This window comes from Rhinolophus sinicus, linkage group LG12 (genome assembly GCF_036562045.2).
Source record: "Rhinolophus sinicus isolate RSC01 linkage group LG12, ASM3656204v1, whole genome shotgun sequence".
Lineage (NCBI taxonomy): Eukaryota > Metazoa > Chordata > Mammalia > Chiroptera > Rhinolophidae > Rhinolophus > Rhinolophus sinicus.
Window position 1 is genome coordinate 49,226,355 of NC_133761.1, and position 14,886 is coordinate 49,241,240.

Consider the following 14,886-nt stretch of genomic DNA (forward strand, 5'->3'; position numbering starts at 1 on the left):
TACTCTCATCCCCTTCCCCCAGTATCAAAGTTGGGATGGCAAAAAGAATTCCACGCAGGAAGTCTGGTAACTTATTCATTAGTCACTCCTGATTATTCATATATTCTCTTTTTTAAGTGTCTATAACTTTTTAATACTTTAGGATATTTGTGTTTTTTTGGTCCCTCCCCTTCCTGCTCAGGAGACTGTTTTTTGGTATAGAATTAGCTTGTGCTTATAGTGTGACTGACGTAAAGAAAGTGGGTTCACAACGCATGCTCAAGCAAATTTTGTCCATGAGTGATCCATTGTGAGAGTTAGGCGTGAGGTTCTATGGAGAGTTACAGCCTTTTTTTCATGGCTTCCATTCTTTGCATTCACTTAGATCCATTGGTAGAAGAGTGATTTTCTCAGGTCATTACCTGAAAATGGAATTTTTTCTCTTCTCAGTAGCACTATCATTCATTCTTTGTATCTGTCTATCCATCCATCCATCCATCCATCCATCCATCCATCCATCCAGCCAGCCATCCATCCAGCCATCCATCATCTATCTATCTAAAAAATGGAATGCTTCACAAATTTGCATGTCATCCTTGCACAAGGGCCATGCTATCTGTATCACTCCAATTTTAGTATATGTGCTGCCGAAGTGGGCACCCGTCATGCTCCTTAGAATGGAATGTTTTATCTTCAGAGAATCTAGCCAGGCCTTTCACTGCATGCTTCAGGCCCTAATACTGTATGCCATGCATAGTATGGGTCTCTTACCAGCCTTAAAAGTGATGTTTTCTAATCATTAGACTTTTTGAAAAGGTTGTATATAAATTAAACTGTTCCAGGTTTTTGTTTGTTTCTTTCTTTCTTTGTTTTCAGGGGTTTTATTTGCTACTTTGGGTTTAGCTTTTCATGGAAGTGCCTTCAGAAAGTTGAAAGTGACCCTTCCTTTCCATGTCTTGATCTTTTAAACAAATGGACCAGTCATGGAAGGGGCTAGGATTTGGATCTTGGGTCCTCAGGTTATATGTCTACCTCTTGTCTCATAAAACACAAAAGTGATTTGAAGCCTGGGGTTAACAATTCTGTTTTTGTAAGAGTTAATCCATTTATTTGCATGCTGATGGTTTCTGTTGATGGATGATTCTTGAGCAGATCATTAACATAATTATCAGGTACAGTCAGATGATTTGCCACCAACTTAGAAAATGTTCAGGGATTTTTACAAGAGCCATTCATTGTTGTTCAGGTCAATCTTGGCTCACTATGCACATCAGCTGGTGCCTCTAGCTCCATGCTGTGTATAGACTGTGTGAGGTATATATCTGGCTCTCGTCCATTATCAGTTTCCTGCCCTGGGGAATTGTTACTATGCATTTTGTTTATTGTGCTACATTTTCAGTATCTTTCCCTTCTCTGGATTTTTAGAAATAGACTAATTAAATACCCCGCTGTCCTTTTTATCTTGGGGTGGGATCACTTACAGACTGGGGCACATGGCTTCCCCTCACACTGTCATTGTGTAGTGACATTAGGGAATTTCACAGAAACAGTAAACTAAGCAGAGATTCCATGTGGCATCAATTCGCTCCATGACTATTTGTTGAATACTAACTGTGTGAAGTTTAGTGAATACTAACTGTCTGAGCTTAGTACTTTAGCTTTATGGGATAGGATAGGGAGATTTCAGAATAAGACTGGGCTTTGAGAGAGGGTTAGAGTTGAGTTGTACATGTAGAATTCTAGAAGATATTGAAATCTCTTTGCCTTCTTTCTACACTAAATTCAAGAGATTAACACCAAGCGGGGAGAAACAAATTTTCATAATCCCAAATAGCATCTGATTCTGAAATTGCTTTTGTTTGACTTCTGAATGAATCTTTTAAAAAAGATTATTTGCTTCCTTATTATTTGATCTAACTTAGTTTGTCTTCCATGAACATAATACCCACAGGTTCTAGGAGTGATGCAGCATGAAGTGGCTGGAAAAATACAAATTGGAAATAAATGTTTGCCTGTAGTACTTTCCAAGGATGGTTGTGTACTTATACATCATTCAAAATTACTGTCAATCAAACATCTTTATATAATTGACTATAGTGTTGACATGATTTAGCTATCCATTAGAAATTTATTCAATAGTTATATTTATGGACACTTGATATATTTAACACTGTATGTTCCTATATTCACTGATTCTAAATTCTTAGCCAATGGTCATGGGTAAAGGGATTAAAACTCATTTGGTGAATATCTAACTTAGTGTATCTGTCCTTCATGTGTGGGTTTCTGTAGACATGTTGGACACCATTAACAGTGTAACAGCTTCCCAAAACCACTAAACTGGTTTATAGGCTCTTGGGTAACTTATTTAATCTTGTGATTTTGTTCCGAGATATTTAGTAATTTTATCACCACTATGTTTGTAAATCTCTAAGAAAATTATTGAAAAGCATAAAGTTTCATTTGTTCATTTCATTACTTAGTCTATCAGAGTTCCAAAGTTCCAGTAGTTTTGTTCTTATGTGTGTATATCCAAGAGAAATGAGTTCATATGTGCATGAAAATACATGTGTAAGAATGCTTATAGTAGCACTAGTTGTAATAGCTCTAACCTGAAAACATTCCAAACATTCATCAATATTAGAATGGAAGAATAAATTGTGTTATAACTACACAATAGAATACTATACGGCAATGAAAAATAACAATCTACCATTATATTCAGCAACATTGATGGATTTCTTAGACAAAGGCCAATATAAACAGTATGATTCCATGTATATGATGTTCAAGAACAGGCAACAGTAATCTGTGGCAACAGAAGTAAAAATGGGACTTTTGGGGGTATTACTGATAGGAAGAGGTATGAATGGAGCCTTCCAGGATGCTGGCAGTGTTCTGTGTAGTGATTTAAGGGGTGATTACAAGAGTATATACATCTGCAAAAATTAATTGAACTGTTGCGTTTTCTTTACTTTACAGTTGTAATTCAGTAACAGCATTTAAAAAAAATAAACAGTAGCCATTTTAGAAGAACTATTTATTGAACAGCAAAGCACTAACTTGAGCCTTTGGGGCAAAAGAGTTGAAGATGTCTTCAGAGATATGAATAATAAATGATTGGACTGTTGTTGGATGAGAATGTGACAGAATTGTTTGGTAAAGCATAACTTTGTTAAATGAAATTGTTGAAGAAAGGAAAATGCCAAACATACAATCTCTGAAAATGGTGCCATGAGAAAGAAGACAATTTTCTGTAAAGACTTAAAATCACATATTGAAACTTTTATTCTCTAAAAATGAGCACCATAAATTAGATCACTGACAAGTCAATGTTCATTTCTCTTTTACTTCCAAACTCTAGGAGGTCTTTGGAAAATCCATTAGTTGCTTAGTCAGTATGTCATTTCCAAAAATAGACGGGATACTTGCAAGAAAGCTTGGAAATGTGTTTCTCCGTGGGGTAGGATCAAATGCAGTTTTCACCCTTGTATCTTTCCAGTGCTAAAAGCACCATCATCCTCAGTGACTAGAGCCAGAAATCTAGTTTTGTGTCTATGGAAGGGCCAAAAAGTAACGTCATGCTAACGGCTAACGGGCAGGAGGAGACGCAGAATGCCTAAACAGGCCACAAACTGAATAACGATTCACTGAATAATTAAAAGTGTATTGTGCAATTCTATTCAATAAACTTATACTAGGTGGTCATTCGTATCCTGAATATTTACTTTCTTCTAAATTTTTCACTGGCATGTTGTTGTGTTGTAACTACAAACGAAGGGGAATATTTTGGTTTTATATATTTTCATATTTTCTCTGCAGTTGAGTAACACATAAAGCAGAATATTCAGACAGGTTTCGGTCTAAGGTTTGCTAGTTAAGTAACAATTCGAAAAACAAATTTATTCTCTCTGTTTTATCCGTCTTGAACTGCATCTTATAACACAGAATATTGAGGAAGAGTGTGTGAAAGTCTTTGGCAGAAGTGTGCTCTTCACACGGACGGTTACAGGTGGTGCAGAAAAGGGGCTCAGAGTGGATTCAGGCCAGACTGCCTGCTCTGCCACTGAATGGGTGTCACCTTGAGCAAATCACTTTAGCTGTAAAATGGGGACAGTGATAGTCACTCCAGCATTGGGTTTTTCCAGTGATCAGTATAAGAATCCATAATATAAAGCCCTTTATTTTTATGTGCTGAGTAATGTTCTCGCAATGCGTAGTTGCCATAAGGTGGCAATACATGGGAAAATGGTCTCAGTAAGAGTCTTTTGTTCATTTGGGGTTGTCATTGACCGACTGTTTTTTCTGTGCCTTTTACTTGTGGTAATTAGCATCACCCATTGAGGTACTAGTGAAATAGGAAGCAAGATGCTGATGTCCACATTCTATAGACATGTTAGATGTCTCAATATGTTTAGCAAGATCGTGACTCATGTAGATGTTGTAATCACAATTTAATGGTTTTCCAATACCTTACTTCTAATCTTAGCCTACAAGAGTTTCTATTGACTTTTAAATGCTAAAAATATAATGTTAAAATTATAAATAGGACAGATATCTAAAACTAGATTTGTAGAAGGAATTTTGAAGAGAAAAGTACAACTCTGCAGACTTTCATGCTGCAGGACAGATGAAACATTGCTTTCTGATTACCAAGATATTTGAAATGGTGAAGGGCCAAATTATATCTCGCATATATTCTACATGACAAAAGTGGATAAACTGGCAGAAGGGTATGTCCAAAGAATATAAAAGGGAAGATTGTGTATTGTTTTAAATTCAATTTAAACAACTCTGTCTGTTTTCTCTGTACTTATGAAGTGGAGAGAGATGGGGATTTATGATACTTGGTTTTAATTAGAAAAACATTTTGTTTTAAGAGCTTAGTGGTATTTGTTTCAACTTCTTATTCCAGGTTGCTGTAATTTTTAAAAAAAATGAAATGTGAAATTTGGAAATGCAACCTATTGGAATAAAAATTTTATTTAAATATAACCTAATGCCATTTTTTTTCTAAATCAATTTTTTTCAGGGTCACTCTTTACTTTCTTTTTTTTTTTAATTGGTTTTGTTTTGTGTTAGTCGAGATCATCCTAAGAGTTTCAGTGTAATCTAAGAATGAAGACATTGATATAATAAGTAAGGAATTGAGTTTCTAGTTCTTTTAAACACATCCCTTTAAATGAAAATATCAGAAAGCCCAAGATTTTCCCTTGGATTTTTGTTAGTGGATTCCAGTGCTGTGTGGTGCTCTGTTATGTCAGGGATGCTGTATGCGATGTGTGCTTGCGCCGGATGGCTAGTTGGGCCCAGAGCAGGGTGCGCACCTGAGCTGTGGAGTCAGGCAGGGCTGATTCCAGTTCCCCCTTGGTGTCATGGGTCTTTTCGCAATTTTCCATTTGTAGCATCGCTTTCTTCTGTGAATCAATACGTAGTAGTTATTATTTCAGCAGATGTGATTTGAGTACTTTATATGTACCAAGCTAGTAGGATGTTTAATTTCTTCATTCAACTTGAATTTATTTAGAACAGGCCTCTGGCCCTACTCCTCTTGTTTAATAGCTTGCATTCTACTAAGATTCAGGAGAGAAGAGCCAAACCATCGTTTGGTGAGATATGACCGATCTTGTAGTCTAAGCAGGTATTCTCTGTTTGAGAGCACCTTTCCCAAAACAGGGTACGGCATATATTTCTTAGAGGTCACCAAATCACTTCTACGTAATACACATTTGCTTTTTCAAAGTGACATGTTTTGTATGAGACTTGATTTCTGATGTAGTAATGATATATAATGGTATATTGAATGGAGAAAGAGGGTAGAGGAATATATTATCGAGAAACAGTAGACGGCCAGATGATAGTAGTTTTTATTTGGTGAGAGGATGTCCCACAGACGTACTTGAACTTACCTGAAGTTCATGCTTCTCATTAGTTGGAACAACCTGGTATATGGAAATAGAAGACTGGTATCAGGATCTTACACTAAATGAGAATAAAAGTAGGAACCAATGAGAGGTTGAAGCAGTTAACCCATTCAGTTGAAGAACAGCACTCAGATTATTTTAGAACCAAGCGACATAGCTTTTAAAACTGAAGTCTAAAATTTGTATTAAGACCACCACGTGGGAGGAATTGACAGACTGGCAGAGCACACAGAGGCCCTTAACTGGTGACTTTACCAAATTCCAGTTTCCTTCTGAGGTCGACTCAGACTGAAAACCAGGTCTGGTGAAGCAGGCAGCTCCCACCTGTGCCAGAGGGTCATTGGGAACCAAGGTAAGAATCGGGTGCACCTTGTCCAAATAGGCTGTGCTTTATTTTCCAGGTTGAGTTCTAGAGTCTTAATCGGTTAGAGATATCAAATATCTCACCAATTAGCAAACTGCCTGCTGTTTCCCAAGTTTTGCTGAGGCTGCCCAAGTAGAAAGTATTGTCTGGTGCCAACCAGATAGTCTGCAGGTATCACTTCTGGGCACGCTCTGTGCCTTGGAATGCTGCTGGATGCCTGTGAGGCCGGCCACCCTGGCTTAACATTAATTGGAAAAGGAGAAGGTGGTAGTTGTAAATAAGACAGCAATCTCCTTGCTTGTCTGGGTAGACTAAAGAAACCTGATAACTTTTTGCCCTGCAAAAATCCCATGCAAGCATTCTTCACTTTTGACTGGAGACTAGTTAAGTTACTTGCAGTTTCTTACAATCTAGTAAAATCATGCACTAAAGAAGGAAACTGAATAACTTGCTAGTGGTCTGAATGCGGCATCACAAGGGTTTTGTTTCCTAATCCCCAGTCAGGGAGAGCCTTTAAGATGTTTGCTGTTTTCATGAAACAGTATTTGGCGGTGCCAAGAAGGCTCTTGTTTCCTGATTCTTATTGGAGCAAAAATCTAGAGATGACCATATCTTTTCAAAGTAAAAAGAAAATTCAAATCAAAGTTGTGGGATGACCAACAGTATGTCTAAAGAGTTCTCTGAAAACCAACACTGTTAATTTGCTAGAGGATTGGGATTAGTCAGTGTGTGGTTGTTCTCTCTTCATTCTAGAGTTTACTGAATTTTATTTGGTTTATCCCTTATCATTTCTATTATTGCTAGTCTTCCTATTGTTGGAATAAACTCAAATGCTTTCGCAGCAGAAAATACAACTGCTAGTTACTGGATCACTAAATTAACACTAACACATGGCTTTTGTGAGATGTTTTATACTTTAAAGTATTTCATATTATATATTTGATTTTCTCAAATTATGGGAATATTGCATATGAATTATTAACTATGAGGTCGCGCAAGTCCGTGAACTTATCCTACAAAAAGTGCTTCATTCCTCATTGCTGAATATCACTATGGTCACCTTGGAAGAACTCTCATTGGGAAACTATGCATTGATGCCAGCGCCTAGTCCACCCTTCAAAGTAATTTTGGAACTCTTTTTCTTGAATGGCCATCAGAGCTGTCGTTTTACCCTTGATGTCCTGAATGTCATCACAATGTCTTCCTTGCAATATTTCCTTTATCTTGAGGTAAAGAAGACATCACTCGGGGCCTGATCAGGTGAGTAAGGAGGGTATTCCAATATAGTTATTTGTTTACTGGCTAAAAACTCCCTCACAGACAGTGCCGTGTGAGCTGGTGCTTTGTCGTGATGCAAGAGCCATGAATTACTGGCGAAAAATTCACGTCGTCTAACTTTTCACACAGCCTTTTCAGCACTTCCAAACAGTAAACTTGGTTCACTGTTTGTCCAGTTGGTACAAATTCATAATGAATACTTTCTTTGATATCAAAAACGGTTAGCAGCATCATTGCAACAAGTTTGTGAACTTAATTGTCCAACTCCGTATATTCTACAGATGGGGAAACAGATCTGTTGGCTGAAGAACTTGTCCAAAGTTACATAGCTTCTAATTTAGGCAAAGACATGGACTGACATGCAGACCTCTTACTTCCACAGCGGCCAAGCCATTGAAAATCTCAAGCATGGGACTTGCACCCTCCCTGCATCCCCTTCCATTCTTAAGCCTCTTGTTTAGTTCGCTTTTACTATTTCGTATTTGCTAATATTTTCCTGTTGCTGTCTCATGAGTGTGTTCTTGGCTGCTTCTTGCATCTGTTGCTCAGTGAGTGCACACTTTCTTTACTGCTCTAATACCTGTGTGAGAAAACAGCAATTTTTACATTCTGTGATTCTGCTTTGGAATTTACCTCTACCTAATCTCTGCAGTTGGCTTATTTTATCTTACCCTACTCAGAGAGGATTTGCCTTATTGGATCTGGTCACTTATCCCTCTAATCTAATATTCAGTTTCCAGCAAGGCTGTGCCAAGCCATTTCAGAGGAAAGCAATGTGCTCTCCCTGACTGGGGATTAGGAAACAAAACCCTTGTTGTGATGCCGCATTCAGACCACTAGCAAGTTACTCAGTTTCCTTCCTTAGTGCATGATTTTACTAGATTGTAAGAAACTGCAAGAAACTTCAAGTTATCAGCCTATTGGATATTTAGTATGGAGCCCTTTGATGTATCAGCTTAAAGCTTAGTTATCTAGTATTCCATGTGACGTAAAAAAATTCGTACTTTTTTTAACAGTTCTAAATTAGTAACACACACCATTGTTGACTGATTAAATAACTATTTAAATGTGAGTTTGGTTACTTGCATAATAAATATACTTCACATCAGCTTTCTACTATGTCTTGACATGATTCTGAGGCAAGTTATATAAATTCTTATCTTTCAGTTCTTGAGTTTAGTGGTAGAATTTCAGCTCAGTCATTATTTGAATGCCTCCTTTTCAGTGCTTCCTAAATCTGCATCAGCATTAGCTGTGGAGTTTAAAAAGAAATGCATATTCGAGGATTTTATATTAGAGAAAAATTACTTTTCAGAGTGGAGAGTAGGAACCTTTATTTCAGAAGCCATCTCGGTGGTTCAGATGTCTAGCCAAGGCTGGGAACCATTTTTGAAGGTTATGGTGGGTGGGCGGGGGGCGGGGGAGGCTTCTGAGATGAGCAAAGTGATTTAGACAAGGTTCACTTATCCAGCAGACATTTATTGAATGCCTGCAGTGTATTTATCACTGTGCTGGGGGCTGGAGTGCTCAACACAATAGTCTGTCTAGAGGTGCTTGTGTTTTAGTAAGAATTACCCCAACAATTACTTTCTTGTGTGCATATTGTAGCTGAAAGTGTCCTAAGTCAGCCCTGACAAGACTTGTGTGGGAGGTAGGGAGAGTGTTCAGGGAAATCTTCCTAGAGGAATGATACTTGAACATTCTCATCTAGGGAGTAGTCAGAGTTTATCCTTTTGACAATAGAAAATAGAGCAGAAAAATAAAGGACCATGAAATGTTTGCGAGAGGAATGACACGATGAAAGCAGCATTTACAGGACATTGGGCCGAGAATAGGACTGGGGACCCTGGAGGCAGAAGGTTCCTGCACGTGGTGATGTGGAGCTGAGCACTTGCACCAGGGTGAGGGTAGTGAAAGAGAAGAGGGAACATAAGGAAACATGAGAGGAACTTGATATGTGACTGGACATGGGAAGTGAGGAGGAGGAATGAGTCACAGGTTTCTGTACCGAAGACTGGAGGCGATGGTATCCGTGACTGAGATCAAGGGGTTGTGAAATAGAATTGGTGGCACAGAGGACAATGAGTTTCTTTGTCCTTTTGGTCTTTCATGCATTTATCACACTGTCTAACCTGTGCTTAATGGATGTATTAATTAAAATATTGGCATGGCTGCCTCTACTTGATTTTAAAAGCTGGGAAGTTAATTTCCTCTTTCATGGAAATGTCTGGGCAGGTGTATCCAGGGAGGTTGGAATGGCTCTATTCCACCAGGTTGTGCAGGGATGGATTTCCTAGCTTTTTCCTTGTTTCACTGCCAGCAGGGTATAGTATGGCCGAGGACAGCTTACTTCTAGAATTTTGCCTTTGAGCCTAAGAGAAGAAGGAATTAGGAAGTGGAGAGCACTTTTTGGGAATAGTGCTTTATTGCTGTCCACATTCCATTGTCTATAACTTGGTCGCATGGCTATTCCTAGGTATAAAGTAGGCTGTGAAAAATGTTATTTTGGCTGGCCAATCATATACTCAGCTAAAACTCAGAAGTTCTATTGCTACAAAGTTGAACAGGACTTTGCAACCTGCTACAGAGTTCCTTAGTTTTGTGCTTAGAATTTGGTCACCTTGAGTTGAAGGAGGAAGTAAGACCTCCAAATAGAAGTGCCCAGGAAATAATTAAAGACTCAGAGTAGTAGCTCAGAACTGTGAGCTATCCATACAATATAAATACGTGAGGCCATTCAAACACTATGGATGCACTTGTTAGACTATAGAGAAAAGCTTTATCATTATCCTGCTGCGCTAGATTTAGATGCTCCTTTGTGGAAAAAAAACCACCAACACACAAAAAACCAAAGTAATACATCTTTAATTTCATAGCAGTGCTTTGGTTATCCCTTGCTGTTATTGTTGTGATGAATTATTGAATCTTTGAAAAAAATTAAACATACTTTTCTGAAGGAGTAAGTAATGCTTGTTTCTTTAAAAATATTTTTATGCTTCGGTTCTTTTTTCTATATCATTTATCCAGAGGTAAAAAAAGAATAGTTTACCTCACACAATTAATTTACTGCTTTTAAGTTGTTTTTCTTTAACGTAAAAAGCTGTTGAATTTTTCCTGAATGTGTTGTTCTACATCGCCTTGCTTTGGTTTCCTCACATTAATTATTATGTTTTCCATCTTATTTTAGAGGAATAATCTATAATTTAAATGGTTTTAAAAATGAATGAATGAATGAATGAATGAGTGGTTATAATATTGAATCTGAGGCTCTGCCTAAGATTCTGTCTGCCAGAGGTTGCAAAGTGGAATGGCCTTTCAGCTGGAGGCCACTGGAATCCTGCACTCTCACTGAGAATCCTGCTTCTGTGTTTAGCCCTCAGGCTGTAGGTGAAGGCATGGGGAATTAAGAGGAGATTTCAGGTTAAAGTTTTCATTATTCTTCTGACCTTGCTTCCCTAGCGTCTTAGTGTATTAAGGGTGCAATGACAGAATGCCACAGACTTGGTGGTTTATGAACAGGAGAGATGATTTCTCACAGTTACGGAGGCTGAGCAGTCCCAATATCAAGGCACCGGCAAATTCAGTGTCTGGTGAGGGCCCTCTTCCTGGTTCAGAGACAGCTATGTTTTTGCTGTGTTCTCACGTAGTGAAAGGGGTGAGGGGTCTCTTTGGGACCTCTTTATAAGGGCACTAATCCCAGTCATGAGGGTTCCACCCTTATGACCTAATTACCACCCAAAGGTTCCACCCTCAAATATCATCATCTTGAGCATGAGATTTCCACATACTCATTTTGGGGGATGCAAACATTCAGCTTCTGGCACCTAGGTCCTCTGTCTCTCAAACTGTTCTCATGAAGGACCAGTTTTTAAATTTCCATTGTTTTCAGATACTTTGTAAAATATGATATGATATATATGTATATATATATATATATATATATATATATACACATATATCATATATGATATGTGATATATATACATATATATCATATATGATATGTGATATATGTATATATAGATTCTTAGAAAAATGAAAATAGAAAAACCTAAAGAAAGAAATAAAAATCTAAATTCTAAAACATTTCTCCATCATTTTGCTATAAAATTTCTTAGCACTTGCTCTCAATTTCTGTACATATTTATCCCTGAGTTGGCCGGTAACACAGAGGACTTTACAGCAGCCTCTGATCCACATTTTGATTAGGCAGCACTGCTTTACATCTGCAATAATTCTCATATCAACCTCTTTATGAAGTGTGTCCTCTGTTTTACAGATCAGGACACAAGGATTAAAGCAATTAAGTAAGATGCTCAAGGATATGCCAGGGCTGGAGCAGGAGTCTGACCCAGAGTTGCAGCCAACCCACAAGGGGTCTTTGTTAGAATTGAGGAAAGGTATCCCTTCCCCTGGAAACTCGCTTCCCACCTTCGCTCTGTGTACGGGTGTAGAACCGTTGTTAGATGAACTATTGTAGGATGTGACCGTGATCAAATTTATCCATGCCCTGTCTGACTCCCTTGGATAGGATAGACCATCCAGTAGGGGAGTGGACAGTGGAAAGAAGAGGATTAGTGGAGAATAAGACTTGTCTCTTTGTCATTTTATTGTGGATTTTCACAGAATGGTGGTTGAAGTTGTAAAAGAAACTAAAACTCAAGTTAGTGAATATTGCTAGTTTTCAGTATTCCCAGTACAACTTGTGCTCAACCATAAGCTTTTGGGCTATCTATTAATTTTATTACCTTAGACCGTCCTTGGATTCCCATTATTAGCAATTTTCATGTACAGTCAGTCAAGTAATGGGGGTTGAAAATAACATAGAAAAATAAATATTTAATTATGTACAATAATGCATATGACTACATCCTCAAATCCCTTGGTGCTTCTGTCATCATACTTCTATGAGTTCCCCACACCTAGTTTACAAATTAAATGAAGAAATACAAAAACATGTACAGTAGAAATAGACCAAGGATGTCTCCTTGATGCAGTAATCTTTCAGACCAAAAATTAGTTAATTTTAAACACATTTCTACCTGTGCAGCCTTATTAACTACGCTGTTTCCCCGAAAATAAGACCTAGCCAGACAATCAGCTTTAATGCGTCTTTTGGAGCAAAAATTAATATAAGACCCAATATTATATTATATTAAATATTATATTATATTATATTATATTATATTATATTTTATATTATACTATACTGTATTATATTATATTATATTATATTATATTATATTATATTATATTATATTATATTATAATGTTATACTATACTATATTATACTATATTATATTATACTCTATTATATTATATGATACTATACTATGTTATACTATACGATACGATACGATACGATACGATACGATACGATACGATACGATACGATACGATACGATACGATACGATACGATACGATACTATACTATATTAAAGACCAGGTCTTATACAATAGTAAAATAAGATCTAGCCGGACAATCAGCTCTGATGTGTCTTTTTGCTCCAAAAGATGAATCAGAGCTGATTGTCCGGCTAGGTCTTATTTTTGGGGAAACACGGTATATTAGGGTCTTGAAAGTTTTGACTGGTTCATATGTATGGTTTCATTCTCTTCCATGGCCTAATATTGCACCCGTTCAAAGCATATGTGTCATTGGGTCATATAGGATGCCAGGGAAGAGAAACTAAATGGAGAAATCATTCGCATCCACTGGAAAACTGCTCTAAACTAATAAGGGTTTTAATTTCTTAGGAAATGACAAGGGAGGAAAGAAAGATAATTCCCTGGTACAATTAAACTCAGTAATGAAAAGTTGACAAATATTTCATTTTTAAGAAAACATTAACATGCTTTCCTAAATATTTAACTTCTTATAGATATTTTTATTGCAATGAATACACTGCTTATAAGAGTGTCAATCGCATCATCATGCTGAATATCCACTGAGCTTTTTGAAGTTGATGCTGTTGTTGTTGTTTTTGCTGAGGAAACTGAGGCTTTAGGGTGTTGGAGTACCTTTTCCAGAAAGCCCCATTCAGACCTAGGAATCAGAATCTGCATTTAAAAAAGATCCCAGATGATTTATATGCATATGAAACTTTGATAAATATTGCTTTACTTACAGGGTCCTTGTTTATAAACCCTACACAGTCCTGCCTCCAAGGGGAGTCTAAGATACAAACTTTATTAAGCATATTAGCTGAATCTGATGTAAATTTAGATAATTGAAAATAAACCTTTTTTTCTGGGTTATAGTTCTAATTTTGTAGGTTTCAAATTTGTTAATTCTGCATTTTTCGTTTTTCAAGTAAGCATTCTTAGATCATCTTGTAAAAGTCAACCCTTTTCTCCCCATTGCATCTGTGGTCACTGGATTTTCAGATTGTTCTAGATTGAACAATCCCATGTTGTTGTTTTTTAAAAAAAGGATAAATAACAACTGTGTTTCTTAACATGAAGGTTGAGTTACTCTAGGAGTTGTGAGTTGATCCTTTCAGACATCTCTCCTCTCCTGTATGTGTGCCTCCTGGAATGTGGTAGATATTTACTATTTCTACCTATATTCTTAGACATTTAAATGTAAAGAAACAGTTTTTAATCAAGTTCTTTGAATTATAAATCAAGTTTCAGGTGTGAACTGTGAAACAGTCTATGTGATCTTTTAAATGAAATACAGGAATTATATATTACTTTTCAAAAAAAAAGATGAACCCTTAAACAAACAAACAAAAGACTAATTCTTAGACATGAACTATGCGTGTTTTAAAAAGAAGGAAGTGACATGCAAACACTGGCACTTTTAGAGATGGCACTTGGAAATCAGTTTGGAGAATGGACAAGAAAAGATGAGACTCATCAGTGATTCTAGAATCACTTGGAAGGCTCTTAAAAATGTGGATGGATGCTTTCTACATCCAGATATTCTGGTTAGTAGGTTTGTGCTAGGGCCCAAGATTTTGTATTTTTTACTAACTTCTCAGGTGAGGATGATACGTGCTGGTCCAAGGAACACACTTTAAAAATCACTGGAGTAGATTTTGGGAGATTGTTAGAAATCCTTTGTTTTGATTTATGTAGCCTACAATCTAGAAGTAAATGCTGACAATAGAGTTGAGGAGGAGAGGTGAATTCCAAAGACAGAGGAGTCACGAATGACAGGACTTGATAACAGACCAGGGTATGCAGTTGAAGCAGAGGCAGTGGTCTAGATTGATTTTTAGATTTCTAAATTTGGTAGGTGAGTGGAAAATGGGCGGGCCATTATCTCAATATTATGGAATAAGAGTGGAAGCTGGATAGATTTTTGGGGAGCAGAACTGATGACAAGTTTGTT

At 37.1% G+C, this 14,886-nt stretch overlaps 1 protein-coding gene and 1 pseudogene across 2 annotated transcripts in view; one reads left to right on the top strand and one right to left on the bottom strand.

Moving 5' to 3' along the window:
* Positions 1-14,886, top strand: part of FMN2 (formin 2) — a 318,182-nt gene that overhangs the window by 134,643 nt on the left and 168,653 nt on the right. The window lies entirely within an intron of this gene.
* LOC141568008 (U6 spliceosomal RNA) lies at positions 539-639 on the bottom strand (annotated as a pseudogene).